We start from the raw sequence: 21387 nt of genomic DNA, 5'->3' as shown, positions 1-21387 counted from the left end.
CCCATTTAGAAACAAATTCCTGTTTTGATTTATTCTTTATTTTTTCTGATAAACCATCTAATTCAGCATATTCTGTCAGCTTTTGGACCCAATCTTGTATAGAGGGGATTTCATTACTCTTCCATTTTGCTGCGATCAAAACTCTTGCTGCCACCGTCGCATATAAAAAGATACCCTTCCTCTTTTGTGGAATATCCAAATCTGTTATTCCCAGGAGGTAGGCCTCTGGTTTTTTATTGAAAGAGATCTTTAGCATTTTTTGCAGTTCTGCATGTATAGTAAAGGTAAAGGTACCCCTGCCCGTACGGGCCAGTCTTGACAGACTCTGGGGTTGGTGCGCCCATCTCACTCTATAGGCCGGGGGCCAGCGCTGTCCGGAGACACTTCCGGGTCACGTGGCCAGCGTGACATCGCTGCTCTGGCGAGCCAGAGCCGCACACGGAAACGCCGTTTACCTTCCCGCTAGAAGGCGGTCCCTATTTATCTACTTGCACCCGGGGGTGCTTTCGAACTGCTAGGTTGGCAGGCGCTGGGAGCGAACGACGGGAGCGCACCCCGCCGCGGGGATTCGAACCGCCGACCTTTCGATCGGCAAGCCCTAGGAGCTGAGGCTTTTACCCACAGCGCCACCCGCGTCCCTTCTGCATGTATACTCTCCTAGAATACCTGTATTTTCCTACATGTCCACCACATATGGTAGAATGTTCCTGAGTCTCTGCATCTCCAACAATTACTTGACACATTTTTATACATTTTTGAAAGTTTCCATGGTGTTAGATACCATCGATGTTGCATTTTTTGAAAGTTCTCTCTAATCGTGTAACAGTTTGTGAATTTCCAATTGATCTTCCATAAATGTTCCCATTGGGCCATGGTTATTGAATGGCCAAAATCCTGGGACCACCTCACCATTGCCACTGTTACCTCCTCCTCCTTGACTGTCCAGTCAAGGAGGAGTCGGTAAGTTTTGGAAAGAGTTTTTCTTTTAGAATTTACAAGATCAGATTCGAATCGGGAAATTTCTACTGAGAACCCCTTTTGTTTGTCAAATTTAAATCTTTCAAATAACTGATGGTATTGGAACCAGTCTGAAATGTGTTCTCTTATTTCCTCAAATTTTTTAAATTTTATTTGGTTATCTTCATTTTTTTGAAGTTTTATATGTTGGCCAGCTTTCCTGGGTATTTTTCCATTTTACTGCTACGGCTTCTATTGGAGAAGTCCACCACGGGACTTTAGGCTCCATCAGGTCTTTATATTTTTCCCATACAGCAAAGAGTGACTTTCTTGTTATATGGTTAGTAAAATTTTTATGAATTTTCGCTTTTCCATATATTAGGTAGGCGTGCCATCCCCAACGGTTGTCAAAACCTTTCAGGTCCAGGAGGTCCGGATCCTGCAACGTGCACCAATCTTTTAGCCAGGTGAAACAGGCTGCCTCGTAGTAAAGTTTTAGGTCGAGTAGGGAAAAGCCTCCTCTCTCTTTTATGTCTATTAAGATCAGGTGTTTAATCCTAGGTTAATTTCCCTTCCCACAGAAATTTAGAAATTTCTCTTTGCCATATCTTGAGACAACCTGCTTCACCCAGTATAGGAATCATTTGAAATAAAAATATTAATTTTGGAAGCACATTCATCTTTATAATGGAAATCCTACCCAGAAATGTTAATTTTAGTTTACTCCAGGTTACCAAGTTTTTTCTAATCTCTAGCCAAGTTTTGGTGTAATTATCCTGAAATAAGTTTATGTTCTTGGGGGTGATCCAAATACCCAAGTATTTCGCTTTTGAAGAGATTTTCAGGCCCAATATTTTTTCTAAGTCGTCCTTTTCTTCTGTGGATACATTTTTAACAAGCATTTTTGTTTTTGTTATATTCAGCTTAAAGCCTGCCACTTCTCCAAATTCTTTAATCAATTCCAGCACTCTTTTCAGACTTTCTTTAGGGTTTTCAGTCATAACAAGTAGATCGTCCGCGAAAGCTTTAATTTTATATGTTTTGTTTCCCAGAGTGATGCCTTTAACAAGCTGATCCCTTCTTCTCTGATTGTTCAAGACTTCCATCACCAAGATAAATATCAGTGGTGACAGTGGGCAGCCCTGTCTGGTTCCCTTGTTTATTTTGCACTCCTCAGTAATTCTTCCATTGATGATCAATTTTGCATATTGTTCCGAATAGATGGCATTTATTCCTTTACAAATATTTTCTCCCAGTCCGATTTCTTCCATTAATTTTTTCATAAACTTCCAGGACACGTTATCAAAAGCTTTTTCAGCGTCTACCAACATAATAGCTGGTGGTTTATCAATTTTAATATCCAAATATTCTAATACATTAATCACACATCTAATATTGGATTGCATAAATCGTCCGGGAAGAAATCCGGTTTGATCTTTATGAATTATCTCTTTAAGCACCATTTTTAATCTATTTGCAAGAATGTCTGCAAATATCTTGTAATCGTTATTTAGCAGTGCAATGGGTCTGTAATTGGCCATGTTTGAGGCATCTGTTCCCTGTTTATGGATAAGAGTAATAAAGCTCTCCTTCCAGGTTTTCGGAAGTTTTCCATTTGCCAGAATATTATTCATTAGGTCTTTCATGGGAAGAAATAATGCTTGTTCTAACTTTTTATAATAATAATAATAATAATAATAATAATAATAATAATAGAGGATTATAAAAGGTTGCTGATGAATTACTATCATTAGACATGGGTAGGACATGGGAGAATGTAGGAGATGTTGAAATAGGAGAAGGTGCTAATGGCGGTTGATGTGTCCTTTTTTTCCTGTGTTCTCTTTCTTGAAACCCAAACAGGATTTCCTTTCTGCCCACTCTGAAAACGGTGATGGAGAAGACAGAATTGCAGGGGACAGGACACCTTTCATTTCATTAGGAATAGCCATTAAAATGTGTGAAATGTGGAATATGCTTCACTGAATGAGCACACATAGTTCACATCAACGAACACAAAAAGGAAAGAACCCATTTAAAGGTATGGAGTGCGGAAAGAGCTTCTCTTTCAATGCAAAACTTAGAACACACCAGAGGACTCACACAGAGAGAAAATCTTTTAAGTGCAGGGAGTGTGGGAAGAATTTCAGTCAGAGTGGAAACCTTAAATTGCACAAACAGACTCACACAGGGGAGAAACCATATAAATGCATTGAGTGTGGAAAGAGCTTCAGTGATAATGGAAATCTTAGACGACATCAACGGACTCACACAGGGGAGAAACCATTTAAATGCATGGAGTGTGGAAAGAGCTTCAGTCAGAGTGGAGACCTTAGATCACATCAACGGACTCACACAGGGGAGAAACCATTTAAATGCATGGAGTGTGGAAAGAGCTTCAGTCAGAGTGGAGACCTTAGATCACATCAACGGACTCACACAGGGGAGAAACCATTTAAATGCATGGAGTGTGGAAAAGACTTTAGTACGAGTTCACAACTTAGATCACATCAACGGACTCACACAGGGGAGAAACCATTTAAATGTATGGAGTGTGCAAAGAGTTTTAGTGATCGTGGAAGCCTTAGGAAACATCAACAGACTCACACAGGGGAGAAACCATTTGAATGCTTGGAGTGTGGAAAGGACTTCAGTCAGAGTGCACACCTTAGAAATCATCAACGGACTCACACAGGGGAGAAACCATATAAATGTTTCGAGTGTGGAAAGAGTTTCCTTTTTAATACAAGCCTTAAATCACATCAATGGACTCACACAGGCGAGAAACCATTTACATGTCTGGAGTGTGGAAAGAGATTCCGTCAGAGTACACACCATAGAAGACATCAACAGACACACACAGGGGAGAAACCATTTAAATGTATTGAGTGTGGAAAGAGTTTTCGTTGTAATACAAGCCTTAGATCACATCAACAGACTCATACAGGGGAGAAACCCTATGAATGTATGGAGTGTGGAAAGAGCTTCAGTCGGAGTGCAAACCTTAGATCACATCAACGGACTCACACAGGGGAGAAACCATTTAAATGCATGGAGTGTGGAAAGGACTTCAGTCAGAGTGGAACACTTAAAAAACATGAACAGACTCACACAGGGGAGAAACCACATAAATGTATAGAGTGTGGAAAGAGCTTCACTCAGAGTGCAAAACTTAGATCACATCAACGGACTCACACAGGGGAGAAACCATTTAAATGCATGGAGTGTGGAAAGGACTTCAGTCAGAGTGGAACACTTAAAAAACATCAACAGACTCACACAGGGGAGAAACCATTTAAATGTATCGAGTGTGGAAAGAGCTTCATTCAGAATGGAGACCTTAGAAGACATCAACGGACTCATACAGGAGAGAAACCATTTAAATGCATGGAGTGTGGAAAGAGCTTCAGTTATAGTGGAAACCTGAGAATACATCAACAGACTCACATAGGTAAGAAACTATTTAAATGTATGGAGTGCGGAAAGACCTTTGGTGATAATGGGAAGCTTAGAACACATCAACGGACACACACACAGGAGAAACCACTTCAATGTATGGAGTGTGAAAAGAGTTTTAGTAATAGTGGATGTCTTAGGAAACATCAACAGACTCACACAGGGGAGAAACCATTTTAATGTATGGAGTACAGTAAATACTTCACTCAGAGTGGAAATCTTAGAAAACATCAGCAGATACACAGGGGAGAAACCATTTAATGGTATGGACTGTGGAAGGAGCTTCAGTCAGAGTGGAACCCTTGATTTATGTCAACAAACTCACACAAAAGACAAACCGTAGAAATATCAGGAAAGTAGATAGAGGTTCACTCTTAGTGGAAGTTCAAAATCAACAGACTCATGGACAGGAAGAACTTTAAGAGTTGAAACCCTTCAAACCATCAACAAACTCAGAGGGGAGAAGCAGTTTAAATGAAAAGACTGCAAAAAGTGCTTTATTTATAATAGAGTGATCAAGGAACATCTAGGGACTCTCACATGGGAGAACCCATTTAGATGTATGGAGTGTGGGACGTCTTCCTCTCAGAGTCCACTCTGAGCAATGAACTCAGCAGGAAATCATTCCTAAAAGCATGAGGTATATGTGAAGTTCTGGTGTTTATATGTAAAACTGTATAATAATGAAATAATGAAGGCAACATCTCACAAAATGGTGAGTATAATTTTAGATGAAAGCACCTTTGGTTTTTGCACCAAACTCTGTCATTCTGCCACTGCATGATCTCCCAGCACTGCTTCTTCACCAGAACTTCATCACTGCCTCCTGCGCGTTCTGAAGAAAACTTGAAATACTTGGAATGGGAGATTTCCCCCAAGCCTAATTTCAAGAGGGGAAAAGAAGAGCTGCAGGTACCAGGGAAGTCTCCTGGGGGGTTCATGAACCTCATGGGGCAACCCCAGAGCTCCTCCTCATTCTGGGGTTTCAGGAAGATAGTACTTTTCCATAGTCCCAGAATTTTTGATCCAGTCATGTACTCAGGAGTTTTCCCACCAGAGTACCACAGTGCTGTAGCTGCTGCTGTTGTCATGGACTGGCTGGTGAGGGGGTGGGAGGCACCAGTTGGGGGACCCACAAGGGAAGAAGGCTCAGAGCCTGGGGACTGGTGGGGGGATGAGCCGAAAGAGGGAGAAAGGGGAGCAGACCGGAAGGGGAGATGTTGCAAGCTGACGCTGAAACAGGGTTTGGTGAGCCAGAAGAGTCTGGGGCAGAGAGCAGTTCAGGCTCAGAGGGAGGAGAGGAGGGGGCCAGGAGACCCAGAGGGGGCCGGCTGCTGAAGCATCCAGGGAGACTCCCCCTCCTGCTGCAACCAGCTCCCCTCTCCCCTTGTCTAGAGCACACAGGGAAATCCAGTTCAGACCCCATGAGCCTGCACATATGTCAGGGGTTCAGGAGCAGAGGCGAGGGTAAGGGAGGAAACAGAGAGCGAGGGGGAGGAGTCCGAAGAAAAGATGAGTGATGACGACGACCCGAGATCTCCGAGTCTTTCCAGTGAATCGGAAGATTCACAGAAAGGAGCGCCAGTGGCCAGAGCAAGGGGGGAGCCTAGGGGGACACCCCAGGAAGAAGGGACCAGAGGGGGTTCAGAGAGCAGCAGTTGGAAATCGGGGCCAGCGTCCCCAACAGAGCGCAGTGGAGAGGAAGGGCGCCAGGTATCGAGATCCGGCGGCTCGCCGCAGGGGGGAGGGTATGAGTCAGGAGTGGCCACACCTCCATCGGGGAGCGAAGAAACGGTCAAGCGGAAAGTGGAAGGTTGGGCGCGCGCGCCAAGTTCAAATGCACAGGAAGGCGGCGCAGTAAGCAGCCCGGAAAGGGAGCCAGGTCCTAAAGCCCGACGCAAGGAGACAGAAGGGCCCGGGGGGTCAGCGTCAGAAGAGTCCAGGAAGGAAGAGACCACGGGGGGCAGAGGGACCCAGAGAAGAACGGTCAGGCGGAAAAGGTGGAGTAAGGCTAGGGTATTAAGTTGGTGTACAGGGGGCGGAGACTCAGACGGAGCTTCGCCGGTCTAGCTGATAAGACGTAGGGCTGCACGCTGCAGCTTGGAAATGGAAACTGTAACTCAATAAAGACTTTTATAAAGTGAACGCTGGCTAGCGTGATCCTCTGTGAGCTAGGATCTGGAAGCAGCTCTGACAACATGATATTAACAGGTGTTTGGTTTTTTGTCCCAACATGCATCCGTTTAATCTTATTGATAATGAACTGTATTTTCTGCCCATTCACCCCGTATGGAGAAGTCCCTTTGGAGCTCCTTGCAATCTCTCTTTGCTTGAACAACCCTGGACAATTTGCTGCCATCAGCAAACTGCCCCCTCCCTGCTCCCTCCTAAGTCTAGATCATTTATGAACAAGTTGAAAAGCCACAGGTCCCAATACTGATCTTGAGGGGACTCTGCTTTCTGCTCCTTTCCATTCAGAGAACTGTCCGTTTACTCTCTTGGTGTTTCAGAAGGAGGGCTGCCTTCCTGGTGGTGGGATGGCGATGAGCAGAAAGAGGGAGAAAAGGGAGCAGACCGGAAGGGGAGATGTTGCAAGCTGACGCTGAAACAGGGTTTGGTGAGCCAGAAGAGTCTGGGGCAGAGAGCAGTTCAGGCTTGGAGGGAGGAGAGGAGGGGGGGCAGGAGACCCAGAGGAGGCCGGATGCTGAAGCATCCAGGGAGACCCCCCCCCTCCTGCTGCGACCAGCACATGCCTTTGAGTCTGGCGGTTAGAACTCTTAGAATGTGGGGGTCCCATTTTTCAACCAAAACCAAAACCCGCCAGCCTTTTCCCAGGTCTTTCCTGACCTGACAGTCGTTCGTCTTCTCTACGAAGGATGCTACAAAGTCCTTCTCCCTCCCTTTATTTACCATGGGCTCCCAGCAACCTTTTCTGCCTCTAGGGAAAAGAGTCCCTTTCCATTGGACGCCTGGCAGCCCAGTGCCAAATCCGGCTGCTCCAGAGAGAACGGAAAGGAGCTGTAAGCGCCCTGCGCTCTGGTGCGCACCAGTCACTTCCTCCCGGATCTTGGTGCTGCCGGTGCAGCTGCATTTACGAGAAAAAGAGAAATCGGAAACCGAGCCCAAGTCCCTTGCTATCCAAAGTGGCCACTTGGACCAGCCTTGGGGCATCTTCCTTGGCAAAAAGTTTCAGATCTCAGGTTCCCCGACAGGGAATGAGAGTTTTGATTGGGGTTCTCCCCTTGCAGTTAATTGCCCCTCTAATTGCAGAACCCCAAGTCTCCCGTTCTCCCCTCCCCCTCCTATCTACCTCTTGCCAGGAAGGCTGGGAATGAAGACCGTCAGCAAAAGATACAGCAAAGGATGAGAATCTGGGTTGCTGGGTGTTTCAGAGAATCCCGCCCACAATCTTCTCCATTCCTAGACTCACGTCCGCATGTGCTGCTCCTGGCCACCCCGGGGTCTTTTACTAGATTAATTTATGGGTGGCCTGGGGCTGAAAATAAACTACCAAAAAACTAAATTACTGACAAAAAGCCTCACAATGGAAGAAAAAAAAAAGAACTTCAAGAAAAAACAGGCCTGGAAATTTAAAATAAGGTTAAATACCTAGGGATCTGGATTTCAAATAAAAGTTTAAATGTATATGAGGATGATTCTAGTAAAGTATGGAAAGAATTTTTAAAAAAATATATATGGAAACCTAGACCAAACTCCATCTCTCACTCTGGGGAAGTGTCTTGGTTGTGAAAATGAATATCCTCCCCAAAATGATTTTCTTATTCCAAACAATACCCATTTTAGGAGAAATGAATTGTTTTAAGGAGTGGAAAAGGGAAATATCTAGATTTATATGGAGTGGAAAGAAACCGAGAATTAAACACCAGTCATTAACAGATCAAAAGGAGAGAGGAGGTTTTGCATTGCCAGATTTGGAATTCTACCATGCGGCGGCAGGATTGGTTTGGATAAAAGACTGGATTACACTAAAAGATACGGACCTATTAGACTTGGAAGGCCACGAGAATCGGTCTGGATGGCACGCTTCTTTAATGTACGGAAAAGTGAAGGTCCACAGGGGATTTTTGAGCCATGTGATAAGAAAATCGTGATATAAAATCTGGAATAAATGTAAAGGACTACTTGAGCCAAAAAACCCTTGTGGACATCACCAAGAGAAGCCATATACTCATGTTAGAATATTTACAACTAGCAAAACTGACAGGAAGAGTTAGAGGAGTACTGAACCAGAAAATACTTGGAGAAGGGAGAATAATTAAGGATTATAAAACAACATATTGTACCAACCACACCATATTAGCAGAACTTGAGCAATAGTTGTAAACACAACAAATACTAGATAGGTAGCCGTGTTGGTCTGCCATAGTCAAAATAAAAAAATTCCTTCCAGTAGCACCTTAAAGACCAACTAAGTTAGTTCTTGGTATGAGCTTTCGTGTGCATGCACACTTCTTCAGATACACAGATACACTGTGTATCTGAAGAAGTGTGCATGCACACGAAAGCTCATACCAAGAACTAACTTAGTTGGTCTTTAAGGTGCTACTGGAAGGATTTTTTTTATTTTGACAACAAATACTGTTTGTGGAGTAGACCGGAACAATATTAAAGAATATAAAACTTGGGGGGGGGGGGGACAACGGCAGTATGAACAGTACAATGAGAATGAACGGAAGCCTCGTTTTGTCACAAGTCTTTTTTATTTAATTAGGAAGATTAAGTTTTTTTATGCACTTAAATCTGCTTTTTCTTCTTTGTTTTTCTGTATTTTCTTCTTTCCTTTTTTCTTCATTGTTTTTTCTTTAATTTTCTTTTTTTTGCAATATGAGATTCCAAATTCTTTGTATATGTGTGTAGTTTAAATCAATAAAGATTATTTTAAAAATAAATCATTTTGTGGCTGGCCTGATCAAGTGTTGCTTCCTCTGGTTAGCCCCGCTGGAACTCCAGTTCTTTCCAGACCCTGGGGTCACTAGAGGACTGGTGGCTCCTCCTGGCAAATGGCCTGGTGCGCGCTGGATCACCGGTCCTTCCTTGCCCCCCTTGAATCCGGGCAACCGAGGGTCTCATCTGGGGTGCCATCTGTTGTAAACAAAAGCTGCCCTTCTTCCCTTATGGGGGACACAGGAGCCCTTTATAGAGTCCCTTGTAGGTTCTCCATCAGTAGGAGAAAAGAACAGAGGCAACCAGAGACTATTGACTATTGAGAAGCAAAGCAGCTAGTAAGCCTGATCTTGATTGATCTGCTGCAACAGGGTGCTCCCCTGAGGAGGACCCCCAACCAAGGCGGGCCTGCCCTTATATAGACATTTTAAATTCCCTGCCCTGGAGCTCCAGACCACCCCTCCATACATCACAGAAGGGACATAACCCAAGACCACCTACTACAAACATCATACCTACATCACAGAAAAGGTGGTCTACGACAGAAATTTGAATGTTGTTGTTTTTCCTGCCTGCCAGGTTATCTGATAATGCCTTATCTGATTCCCTTTCCTGGTAGTCTGGCCATTCCTTTGAGATGGTGATTACCCAATTCCTGAGACAATGGGAAGGTTCCCTCACCCGCTCCCTCCTTGCAGAGAAAACATTTGGTCAGTTGGGGAGTCAAAATGGTTTCAGGACGGTCTTCCTGTGCTGCTCCAGACATGTGGTCCACATATCTATGAATGCGCTTGGTTGGTAAATTTATGAATATTTATTATATATACAAGACATTGTTACGGAAAATCTAGGTGCGAGGCTGCTCTGCCACTTAGCTCGTCGGACTGAGTCCGTGGGTCCCTGCGGAACAAAAGGAGCGCAGCCAGAGACTGGAGCAAGTTGGAGAAGATCCACATTTATTGCGCAACAGGTTCAAGGCAAGATTGAACCGCCAGGATGGGGTGACATGAACTTTTAAAACTTCCCACCATTACCCCAGATACAGTTCAAAGGCATCATCACTACATCATTGCTACATGACGATTACATCAAAAAAGGGGTGGGTTACATGGGATTAACCTATGGAGGAGGGAGGGGGAAACATGCAGAGTTGGAACACGTATTGAAAGGCACGTTCTGAGTACCGGTGGTAAGAGAACAATGGGGTCTTAGTCTGCACAGTCTGTCACCCGGCCGAGCCTGGAGGAAAGGCTAAACTGGGTGATTAGGCATCAATGAGGTCTTTCCTGGGTGTACGTGACCTCCCGCTTGAGGGATTATGGAAGGTACTGGGCAGTCTTGAAGTCCTGAGGAAATTGAGCAGTTTGGCATTGAAAGCAAGAGAATCGGTGGTACGGGTGATTTTCTATGAATTTTTATAATTTTTTAGCCCTTTGCAACAGTGGCAGCTCATTTGGGAAACGAATTGCTACATTGTATCAATTTTGATGGGCTTAGCAAGGATACGAGGTGTCAGTCCATTGTTCTCCCATCAGGGAGCTGTCAACAGCTTGTCAGAAGGTAAAGGAGGCCTGCAGGAGCTGACACTGCAGACCAAATGCATTGTCTTGATTGGCTGGAGGCTGCGTTGGGTGCAGGCTGATTGGTCAGGAGGCTCCCGTAGGCAGATAGTCTGTTCATTCATAAAATACGCTACTCGCTCCTCCGGTCTACCCAGGGAAAGGGAAAGGGCACTTTATTTTGGGGCTTGGGTTTCACGTGGTGCTTAGTGCAAAAGAGTGAGGGGGCTGAGGGGTCCTTGAAGGGCCGGGCGCCCTTGAGGTCATCGCCTCAAACCCTCTGAAGGCTTCTGGGAAGGGGGTTGACAAACATGCCCCCCCTTCCGTATCAACCTTAATTTTTTTATTACAGGATTCATCCAGTCCAGCCTTTCGCATGATGAATTCTGCATCTACGTTAAATAAGCAGGGAGACAATATACAGCCTTGTCGTACTCCTTTCCCAATTTTGAACCAATCAGTTCTTCCATATCCAGTTCTAACTGTAGCTTCTTGTCCCACAAAGAGATTTCTCAGGAGACAGATGAGGTGATCAGGCACTCCCATTTCTTTAAGAACTTGCCATCGTTTGCTGTGGTCGACACAGTCAAAGGCTTTGGCATAGTCAATGAAGCAGAAGTAGATGTCTTTCTGGAACTCTCTAGCTTTCTCCATAATCCAGCGCATGTTTGCAATTTGGTCTCTGGTTCCTCTGCCTCTTCTAAATCCAGCTTGCACTTCTGGGAGTTCTCGGTCCACATACTGCTTAAGCCTGCCTTGTAGCATTTTAAGCATAACCTTGCTAGCGTGTGAAATGAGTGCAATTGTACGGTAGTTGGAGCATTCTTTGGCACTGCCCTTCTTTGGGATTGGGATTCGTGTGTTGCAGGAAACACATGAACTCCTCTTTGTCCTCAGGAATATAATCATGGGGCCCGTGGCCGTGGGATTCGGCGGGCACCAGGAGCGACCTCGGAAACGAAGAAGGGACCCCGTAAGGGGCCCCGGAACGTGGAGGGGGTAGCGGTGCTGTGAATCCATCGCTCTTTCCGCAGAAGTGAAGCCGCGCGGCTGCTGCTGATGAGCGCTGACCTTTCTTCTTTCAACATTTGATTTGAAACAACTTACTCGTGAGTAAGAAATCTGAGACTCTATTTGAACTTAAATTTGTAAATTTCGGCTGAAAGCGGGAGACGCTAAAAAGGAAGTCAGTCTTCCGGCTCTGTTTAAAGTATTAAGCAAAGTCTTACTAAAACGGAAGCGCTGAAAGGAGCCTAAAAGAAGTTGGAATATACCCTGCAAATTCGGACTTGATTGATTAAAAGCTAAAGAAAAGTTAAAATCATATTATAAGTGGACAGAGACTGTGATTTTTCTCTCTACCTTTTGTGGATTACAAAGTTACGAACTCAGCTCTCGGGCTGTCTGGATACAAAGTAACATCAGACTGCGGTAACTGTGTATAGAGGTATAAAGTTACATTGGGCTACTTTGTAAGTTATAAGAAAGGAACTGTTGTGTGCACCTTTGTAAAGAACTTTTATTCTCTGCAGTTTAAAGTGAATCCAGAGGGTTCTCCCCCTTGTTTTGGATTTTACTTAACTTTTCATTTGGGAACTTAATGGTGGAAAATTTCTATCCTTCTCCCTAATTTCTGGGGAGCTCCCCCTGCTGGATTGTGGAACTATTTGTCTCTGAGAACTGCTGGTTGTCTTGGAATTTTTTGCGCCCGGATGTTTACTTTCTGGATTGCTTTTCCCATGGGATTTACAATTTGACCTTGAAACTTGGACAGCTGTGGAATGAGTGGTGCAGCAAAAACAAGGGCTGCTAAGAAAGCAAAACAAACTGAACTGTTGCAATCAACTCTGCCTGTGCAGCCACGTAGATCATCTGTTCCAGTTGTGACAGGTCTGCAAGAAGGCCAATCTAAACAGCCAGCTTTTGGGGATATGGCTGCAGGAGGGCTAGACCCTGTTTCTAAAGAAATATTGGACCAGCTGGCGGCATTAAACAAGAAAGCGGATGAACAAGCGACCAAATTCGACCAGGTGACAGCTACAATTAATAGACTGACAGACCAAGTCGCCCAAAATACACAGGCAATAGGAAATTTTGAAAAGAGTATAACAGAAAATCGAAAATTAGCCGAGGAAGCAAGTACAAAAGCAGACCTAAATAAAAAAAGGATAGAGGAACTTAGAGGGGAAGTAAGACCACTGAGCAGACAGGTTACTGAACAGCAAGCGTACCTGTCCATGGCAGAACTGAAAAACAGGGAAAGCAATCTCAGGCTTAGAAATATCCCAGAATTAGAAAAAGAAGACCTGATTGGCTATTTGACAGCAGAAATATCCAAGTTCTGGGGCTTGGCAGAAGAGAAGGACTTCAAAATTGTCACCGCTTTTAGACTGGGAAGAGTGGCTAAGAAGGACAAACCAAGAGACTGCTTGATCATCTTGAGATCTAAGCAAGAAAAAGATAACATACTCGGCCTACACTTTAAAAATTCATTGGTGATACAGGGAAAGACAGCAGAAATCTTTAGAGATATACCAAAACAGTTGTTGGATTTAAGAACTACATATAAAGATCTGGCAAGCTTGCTGAGAAACAACTCAATCCGCTACAGGTGGGAATTTCCTCAAGGACTATCTTTCAGTGTGAAAGGGAAGAAGGTAAAAATTAGAACAGCAGAGGAGCAAGAAAAGTTCCTAAACGATTACGGGGAGGACCTTCGGAAAGGAACAGCAGGTACTTGGCCACCCCCCACGCCTGGTGCAAAACCAGATCCACCTCTGGACATAGACGACAAGGGAGACAACCCCATCGGTTGACAAATTGATCCAGGATGTCTTTGCAGCTTTTTAGTTGGAATATTAATGGCGCAAATTCCCCCGAGAAAAGGAAAAGAATTTTTCATATATTGAGGAAAGAACAATTAGACGTCATTTGCCTTCAAGAAACTCATGTGACTAGGCTCCACAGAAGAGTATTAACCAACAAGAGACTAGGCCAAGAATTTACATCATTAGATAAAGTCAAAAAAAGAGGAGTAGTGATATATGCAAAGGAGAGCCTAGCACCAAAATTTGTGTTTAAAGACGAACAAGGAAGAATTTTGGCGATTGAAATACAATCACAAGGAGAAAAATTTCTGATAGTAGGAATTTATGCACCAAACGAGGGGAAATCGGAATTTTATAAGAAGCTGCATGAGATAATGCTGGACTATATTGACTATACTAACATCATTCTGATGGGAGATATGAATGGGGTTGTCTCCACGCACATGGATAAGTCACAAAATCAAAACTTGACTAAAGATGGCAGACTACCAAAGACTTTTTTTGAACTTACAGACAATATGGACTTGATTGATATTTGGAGGACAAAGAACCCTCTAGGTAAAGAGGGAACATTCTTTTCTGAGGCCCACCTATCCTGGACAAGAATCGACCAAATCTGGATATCTAGAGGACTGGCACCTAAGACTAAAAAAATAGAGATCTGCCCCAAAACTTGCTCCGACCATAACGCTTTGAAAATAGACTTGAGACTTACACCAGCTGGATCCTTCAGATGGAGAATGAATGACTCCTTGTTTAGAGATCAGGAGATTGTGAAGAAGGCCCAAAAAACGATGAAAGATTACTTTGAAATAAATTTGAACACTTCGGTGGAAAAGAAAACAATCTGGGACGCGAGTAAAGCTGTTATGAGAGGGTTCCTGATACAACAGAATACTATTAAGAAAAAACTCTGGAATGGTAAAAAGGACAAGATTTTGGAGAAGATAAGAGACGGAGAGAAAAAGTTGAGACTTAATCCAAAATCAAAAGAGGTTTTAAGAGAAATAAAATTCCATCAAGCACAATATGTGAAACTGACAAATCAAGAAGTTGAATGGAAAATTAAACAGATGAAACAAAGATCATTCGAATCGGCAAATAAATGTGGGAAGCTGCTGGCATGGCAGCTGAAAAAGAGACAAAAATTGAACTTTGTTACCAATCTAGAGGTTGAAGGAGAATGTATTCAGAAACCAGAAGAAATTAGAAAGTGCTTCCAGAGATACTTTAAAAAATTGTTTACTCAAGGACCCCAAGTGGAGACTGAGATAAATAAATTCTTAAAAAGTCATGGCCTGCAAAAACTAACACAAGATAAACAAACAGCCCTGAATTACAAAATATCACAACAGGAAATTGAAAGTGCCATTCAGAACATGCAATTAGGCAAATCCCCAGGCCCAGATGGACTTACCTCCAAATATTATAAGACATTGAAGGAATATTTGGCTCAACCACTAATGGAGGTATGTAACCAAATTATGGAAGGGAAGGGGGCACCAGAATCGTGGAAAGAGGCATTCATCACTTTGATACCAAAATTGGAATCTGAAAAGACTCAACTTAAGAACTACCGTCCCATCTCACTCCTAAACGTGGATTACAAAATTTTTGCTGATATCTTGGCAAATAGACTGAAAAAAGTTTTAAACGAAGTAATTCATAAAGACCAAGCAGGCTTTCTCCCTGGCAGGCATCTGTCTGACAACACCAGGAATATTGTTGATGTTTTGGAGTTACTGCAGACAAATTTGAACACAAAAGCAGCTTTGATTTTTATAGACGCGGAGAAGGCCTTTGATAATATATCTTGGAAATTTATGAAGAAAAATTTGGAAGGGATGGGAGTGGGAAGGGCGTTCCAAAATGGTATTGAAGCAATCTATTCAGAGCAAAAAGCTAAATTGATAGTAAACAATGTGGTGACAGAGGAGTTCAAAATTGAAAAAGGAACACGACAGGGGTGCCCCTTATCACCCTTGCTATTTATTTCTGTCCTGGAGGTGTTGCTTAACTTGATTAGGAAGGACCAGCGGGTGGAAGGAATACAGGTCGGAGGAAAACAATATAAACTGAAGGCTTTCGCAGATGATTTGGTTTTGACATTACAGGAGCCAGAACCCAGCACAAAAAGAGCTTTAGAACTAATTTCTGAGTTTGGTCGGGTGGCGGGATTTAGGCTAAACAAACAAAAAACTAAGGTCTTGGCAAAAAACTTGACACCTTCAGAAATAGATGGATTCCAAAAGGAAACAGAATTAAATGTGGTTAAAAAAGTGAAATACCTGGGGGTCAACTTGACCGGGAAAAATTTGAATCTATTTAAAGACAATTATGAAAAATGCTGGTCTGAAATCAAAAAGGACTTAGAAATTTGGTCAAGATTGAAACTTTCCTTGTTGGGAAGAATTGCTGCAGTTAAGATGAATGTATTGCCAAGAATGCTGTTTCTGTTTCAGGCCCTGCAGATCGTGGACAGAGTGGAGTGTTTTGGAAAGTGGCAGAGGGACATTATGAAGTTTGTCTGGCAGGGCAAAAAGCCCAGAATAAAATTTAAAATACTAACAGATGCAAAGGAAAGAGGGGGATTTGCCCTGCCGGACTTAAGGTTGTATTATGAAGCTGCATCCTTCTGCTGGATGAAAGATTGGTTTTTGTTAGAAAACACTGATGTCCTAGATCTGGAAGGGTTTAACAATGCTTTTGGGTGGCATGCATATTTGTGGTACGACAAGGTAAAGTTTCATAAGTTGTTTAAAAACCATATTGTCAGGAAATCTTTGTTTACCGTCTGGACTAAATACAAGGACTTACTTGAAAACAAGACTCCGAGGTGGTTATCACCGATGGAGGCTAAGGCCACAAAAATACTTAATATGGGGGGTGGCTGGGCAAAATATTGTGAAATAATAGAAAGAGAGGGTGACACTTGGAGGTTGCAGAGTTTTGAAAAATTGAAAGGAAAGGTGCGAGACTGGTTTCATTATGCCCAAATTTTAGAGATCTTTAAAAAGGACAAAAAAATTGGTTTCCAGGTGGAAAAATCAAAATTAGAGTTGGAATTACTTGAACCTAAGACGAAAGTGCTTTCAAGAATGTATAACTTGTTGCTAAAATGGAATACTCAAGATGAGATGGTTAAATCAGCCATGATAAAATGGGCACAAGATATTGGGTACAACATTATATTTGAAGACTGGGAAAGGTTATGGACCACCGGTATGAAATTTACGGCATGTAGTGCCTTAAAAGAAAACATTATGAAAATGATGTACAGGTGGTACATGACCCCAGTCAAACTCGCAAAGATATACCATTTGTCAGACAATAAATGTTGGAAATGTAAGGAGGCTGAAGGAACATTCTTTCACCTCTGGTGGACATGCCCGAGGGTGAAGGCCTTTTGGGAAATGATTTATAACGAGTTGAAAAAGGTATTTAGGTATACCTTTCATAAGAAACCAGAGGCCTTCCTCCTGGGCATTGTAGGCCAGAGAGTGTCAAAGAAAGACAGAACTTTCTTTTTATATGCAACTACAGCAGCAAGAATTCTTATAGCTAAATATTGGAAGGCACAGGAGCTACCCACGCTGGAAGAGTGGCATACGCAACTGATGGACTACATGGAATTAGCTGAAATGACTGGCAGAATCCGAGACCTGGGAGAAGAGGCAGTGGAAGAGGATTGGAAAAAATTTAAGGACTATCTACAAAAACATTATAAGTTATATGAAAGTTGAGAATTTGCTAAGTTTTGGGAAAAACATGCTTCAGTATTGAGATTTGAAAATGATTGAAATTAAGTTATGACTGTGAAAAGTTTAAATTTAGAGTATATAATTGGATGAAAGTACAAAAACATATGAAACAAGGTATTAATTTGCTGTATAATTTTCTTTTATTGTAAAGAATGCAGGGATGGAAGATGTGGGGAAGTCCAGTTGACTATGAAAAAAGATTTGGAAAAGTGAATTTTCTTTTATTTAACTTTTTCTTTTTCTTTGTAAAATCGCTTTTGTTGTGTAATTGACGATGTATCCTGACCTTGGAAAAAAAGCAATAAAAAAAAAAATTTTTTTTAAAAAAGGAATATAATCATGGGGAGAGGAAAGGAGCAACCAGGCAGGTGACAAGAAGAAGAAGAGTTTGGATTTGATGTCCCGCTTTATCACTATCCGAAGGAGTCTCAAAGCGGCTAACATTCTCCTTTCCCTTCCTCCCGCACAGCAAACACTCTGTGAGGTGAGCGGGGCTGAGAGACTTCTTAGAAGTGTGACTGCCCCAAGGTCACCCAGCAGCTGCAGGTGGAGGAGCGAGGAAGCAAACCCGGTTCACCAGATTATGAGACTACCGCTCTTAACCACTACACCCCACTGGCTCTCGACAAGACACTCAGGTTACCACCACAACTCCTCCCTCAACCACTCCTCTTTGTGATGTGTCAATGATGTAGTCTTGGGGGTGTAGCTTGGGGAATTAGCAGCTAATAAAAGTGGGGGTCTTCTTTTGTTCAGGGCTTCCATCTTGTTCCACCTGGTGGCAGGTGGGAGTCCTGTGGCGACAGTCTTCAATCAAGACCTCCTGGCTGCTCTTTTGCTCTGCTATTTGTTAAGGAAAAATCTAGGTGTGAGGCTGCTCAGTCCCCCAGCTGGTCGGGCAGAGCCCGCGGGTCCCTGCGGAATAAAGGGAGGAGTCCAGCCAACCGGAGCAAACAGCTATAGACCAAAGTTTATTGCGCAATAGGTTCAAAAGCAAATTTGAACCCCGAGGTTGGGGTGACAAAGACTTTTAAAACTTTCCCACCACATCCCAGAATACAGTTCGAAGGGGAGGGGTTAACCTTCGCAAACATGTCCAGACAAGTCCTTGGTACAAGATTAGCATAAGCAGACATGGGAGGGAAGACTCAGGTATAAGATTAGCATAGACAAATATGTCTTAAGTACCCACCACCCAAAAGTACAATACAAGTTCCTTTGCATGTCTGGAGCCTGAGGCGAGTCAGGTGATGAGATTGGGCTTCCTTTGGCTAACAATGAGCCCAGCAATTGTCACCTCTGGAAACTTCCTGGAGTCCTTTTTCCAGGGGAAAATAGCTTTGGAATGGGGGGAACTGGGAAAGGAGATGATTTTATATTATTTTTAAAGCTAGGTGACTTCCCTGAGCTGTCAAGTTGGAAGGATATATTCAGGCATAATATTTGTAATATTTAACTTTAAAGATGTGCCCCCCCCGTAATTTCCGTAACATATTCCTGGCTGGTCTCCTTGTTTCTTGTCCAAGGGAGCCCTCAGATTTTGGAATCCGCTTCCAGCTACAATTGTATCGGCTGCTTTTCTGAGCCTCTTGAGAAGCGGAGAAGCGGGCCAGAGAAGGGTTAAGGGGTGCGGGAGGCGCCTGCATAGAGACCCCCTGTCCCTCCCCGGCTCGTCTTGGGGGGCGCAGGGCGAGGGATGAGCCAAGGGGGCGTCTGGGTGAGGGGAGACCCCGGGATGGGAGGGGGGCCAGGGGCGGGGATAGGAGGGAGGGGAGCTACTTTGATGATGGACTACTTTGAACTGGCTGAAATGACTGGCAGAATCCGAGATTTGGGAGAAGAGACAATGGAAGAGGACTGGAAAAAATTTAAGGACTATTTGCAGAAACATTATAAATTGTATGAATGTTAAAAATGTGCATGATTCGGAAATTATAGCTTCAGCAAACTGATTTAGTGAATTGGAAATTAAGTCATAAGAAAGACAAGGTGGAAACTTGAAACAATTTTATTATGTTTATTTTAAGGTACAAGTAATGGAAAAATAACATTTTGAACTTAGAAACATAATATTTGAAAGATACAGTAAGGTATGAAATAAGGTAACAAATTGCTGATGTTTTTATTGCAAAGAACGCTGGGTTCGGAGGATGTGGGGAAGTCCAGTTAGATTTACAAAAATCATTTGAAAAGTTGAATTTCTTTATTCTTTCTTTTTGATTTTTCTTTTTTTTTCTTCTGTATGTCTACAATGTTGAATATATATGTGAAAATCCAATAAAAATTTATTAAAAAAAAAAAAAAAGAGAAGCGGAGAAGCGGGCCAGGGAAGGGTTAAGGGGTGCGGGAGGCGCCTGCATAGAGACCCCCCTGTCCCTCCCCGGCTCATCTTGGGGGGCGCAGGGCGAGGGGTGAGCCAAGGGGGCGTCTGGGTGAGGGGAGACCCCGGGATGGGAGGGGGGCCAGGGGCGGGGATAGGAGGGAGGGGAGCATCCCTGGGGCAAGGAAGGGCAGCATTGGTGGGGGGGGGAGATAGGAAGACCAGTCTTTGGGGGGGGGTCTCCATCGTGGCTAACCCCCCCTTCAAGACGACCTGAGAGGGATCCCTGGAAAGTGGGGGTCCTGTCCCCCCACCCCTTCTTTCCTGCAAGCTCCATCCTCTTCCCACCCCATAAGCCCCTGCCCTGTCCAGACACAGCCATTCCGCCCAGTCCAACCATTGTTCCTCTGGAGAGGCGAGGAAATCCCGAGAGGAATGTCTGCAATTTGGTCTCTGCTTCCTCTGCCCCTTCGAAATCCAGCTTGCACTTCTGGGAGTTCTCGGTCCACATACTGCTCGTGTTGATACGGAAGGCGGGGCAGGTCTTCTTCACCTTCTTCTTAGCTACAATATATCCATTTATTTCCAATTGTCAATGTCAAAAGGGACTAAAATCTATAAAATTCATAGGAAATCAACGTGCAAATTTGCTCAATTTCTCTAGGACTCCATGACACCTCCCCTGTCCTCCATAATCCCTCAAGCAAGGTGTCAAGACCCTAATCCTGTCAAATCACTCTGCCAAGCCTTTCCTCCGGGCAATGCCAGGTGACAGACTATGCATACATGGACCATTGTCTTCTCATCACCGGTACTCAGGAAGTGCTTATCTGCGCATATCTCCAGCTCTGCACATTCCCCCTCCCTCCTCCATATGTTAATCCTGTGTAACCCAACCTCTCCTTAATGTATTCATGATGTAACTGGGATGTATTTTGCACTGTATTCTGGGACATGGAGGGAAGTTTCAAAAGCTCATGTCACCCCTTCCTCGCTGTTCAATCTCGCCTTGAACCTGTTGCGCAATAAACTTGGATCTTCTGCAGTTTGCTCCTGTCTCCGGCTGAGCTCATTTTTCCTCCGCAGGGACCCGTGGACTTAGTCCGATGAGCTGGGTGGCAGAGTAACCCCGCACCCAGATTTTACCGTAACAGTGTGAAATGAGCGCAATTATGCGGTAGGTGGGGCATTCTTTGGCACTGCCCTTCTTTGGGATTCATGTGTTGCAGGAAACCCCCCCCAATCACTCAGTTTGTACAAACACAACACACACACACTCACAAACGACATAAGCGGCGCTTCTGTTATAAATTCATACAAAATCAGCCGTACATTGGATCTGCACCGTTCGACTTTTATTTTGCACCAGGAGGGAAAGACTATCAAAGGGGGGAGAGACTTGACACAAGGCAGCCAACCTGTCCGCAGTGAGCCCTACCCAGTTGGCATGCCAACCTTGTTGGTCCTAGACAGAAGATCATTCCACTCACAAAGGACCTGCATATGGAAGTGGATTCAGTATGGACTGAAACACAGGACAGTGACCAGCCCTTCCCTCTGGGGGAAGGAAACAGTGAACTCTTTGTCCTCAGGAATGTAAT

At 43.8% G+C, this 21387-nt stretch overlaps 2 protein-coding genes across 8 annotated transcripts in view; both read left to right on the top strand.

Moving 5' to 3' along the window:
* Nucleotides 1-8511, top strand: part of LOC308486294 (uncharacterized protein) — a 44164-nt gene extending 35653 nt beyond the window's left edge. The window contains exon 2 of the mRNA XM_081022994.1: nt 6625-8511. The gene's annotated coding sequence lies outside the window, so the exon portion shown is untranslated. The remainder of the gene's footprint in view (nt 1-6624) is intronic.
* Nucleotides 1-21387, top strand: part of LOC308486273 (uncharacterized protein) — a 103737-nt gene that overhangs the window by 66289 nt on the left and 16061 nt on the right. Inside the window, exon 1 of one of the 7 annotated variants that reach the window (XM_081022898.1) lies at nt 2937-2998. The exons of the other annotated variants lie outside the window; for them this stretch is intronic. The gene's annotated coding sequence lies outside the window, so the exon portion shown is untranslated. Of the gene's footprint in view, nt 1-2936; nt 2999-21387 lie in introns of those variants that run through there. 7 annotated transcript variants of the gene reach the window in all.

This window comes from Podarcis pityusensis (genome assembly GCF_964106645.2).
Source record: "Podarcis pityusensis genome assembly, chromosome: 10".
NCBI lineage: Eukaryota > Metazoa > Chordata > Lepidosauria > Squamata > Lacertidae > Podarcis > Podarcis pityusensis.
The sequence above is the reverse complement of the archived record's forward strand: the minus strand, read 5'-3'. Positions and strand labels throughout refer to the sequence as shown.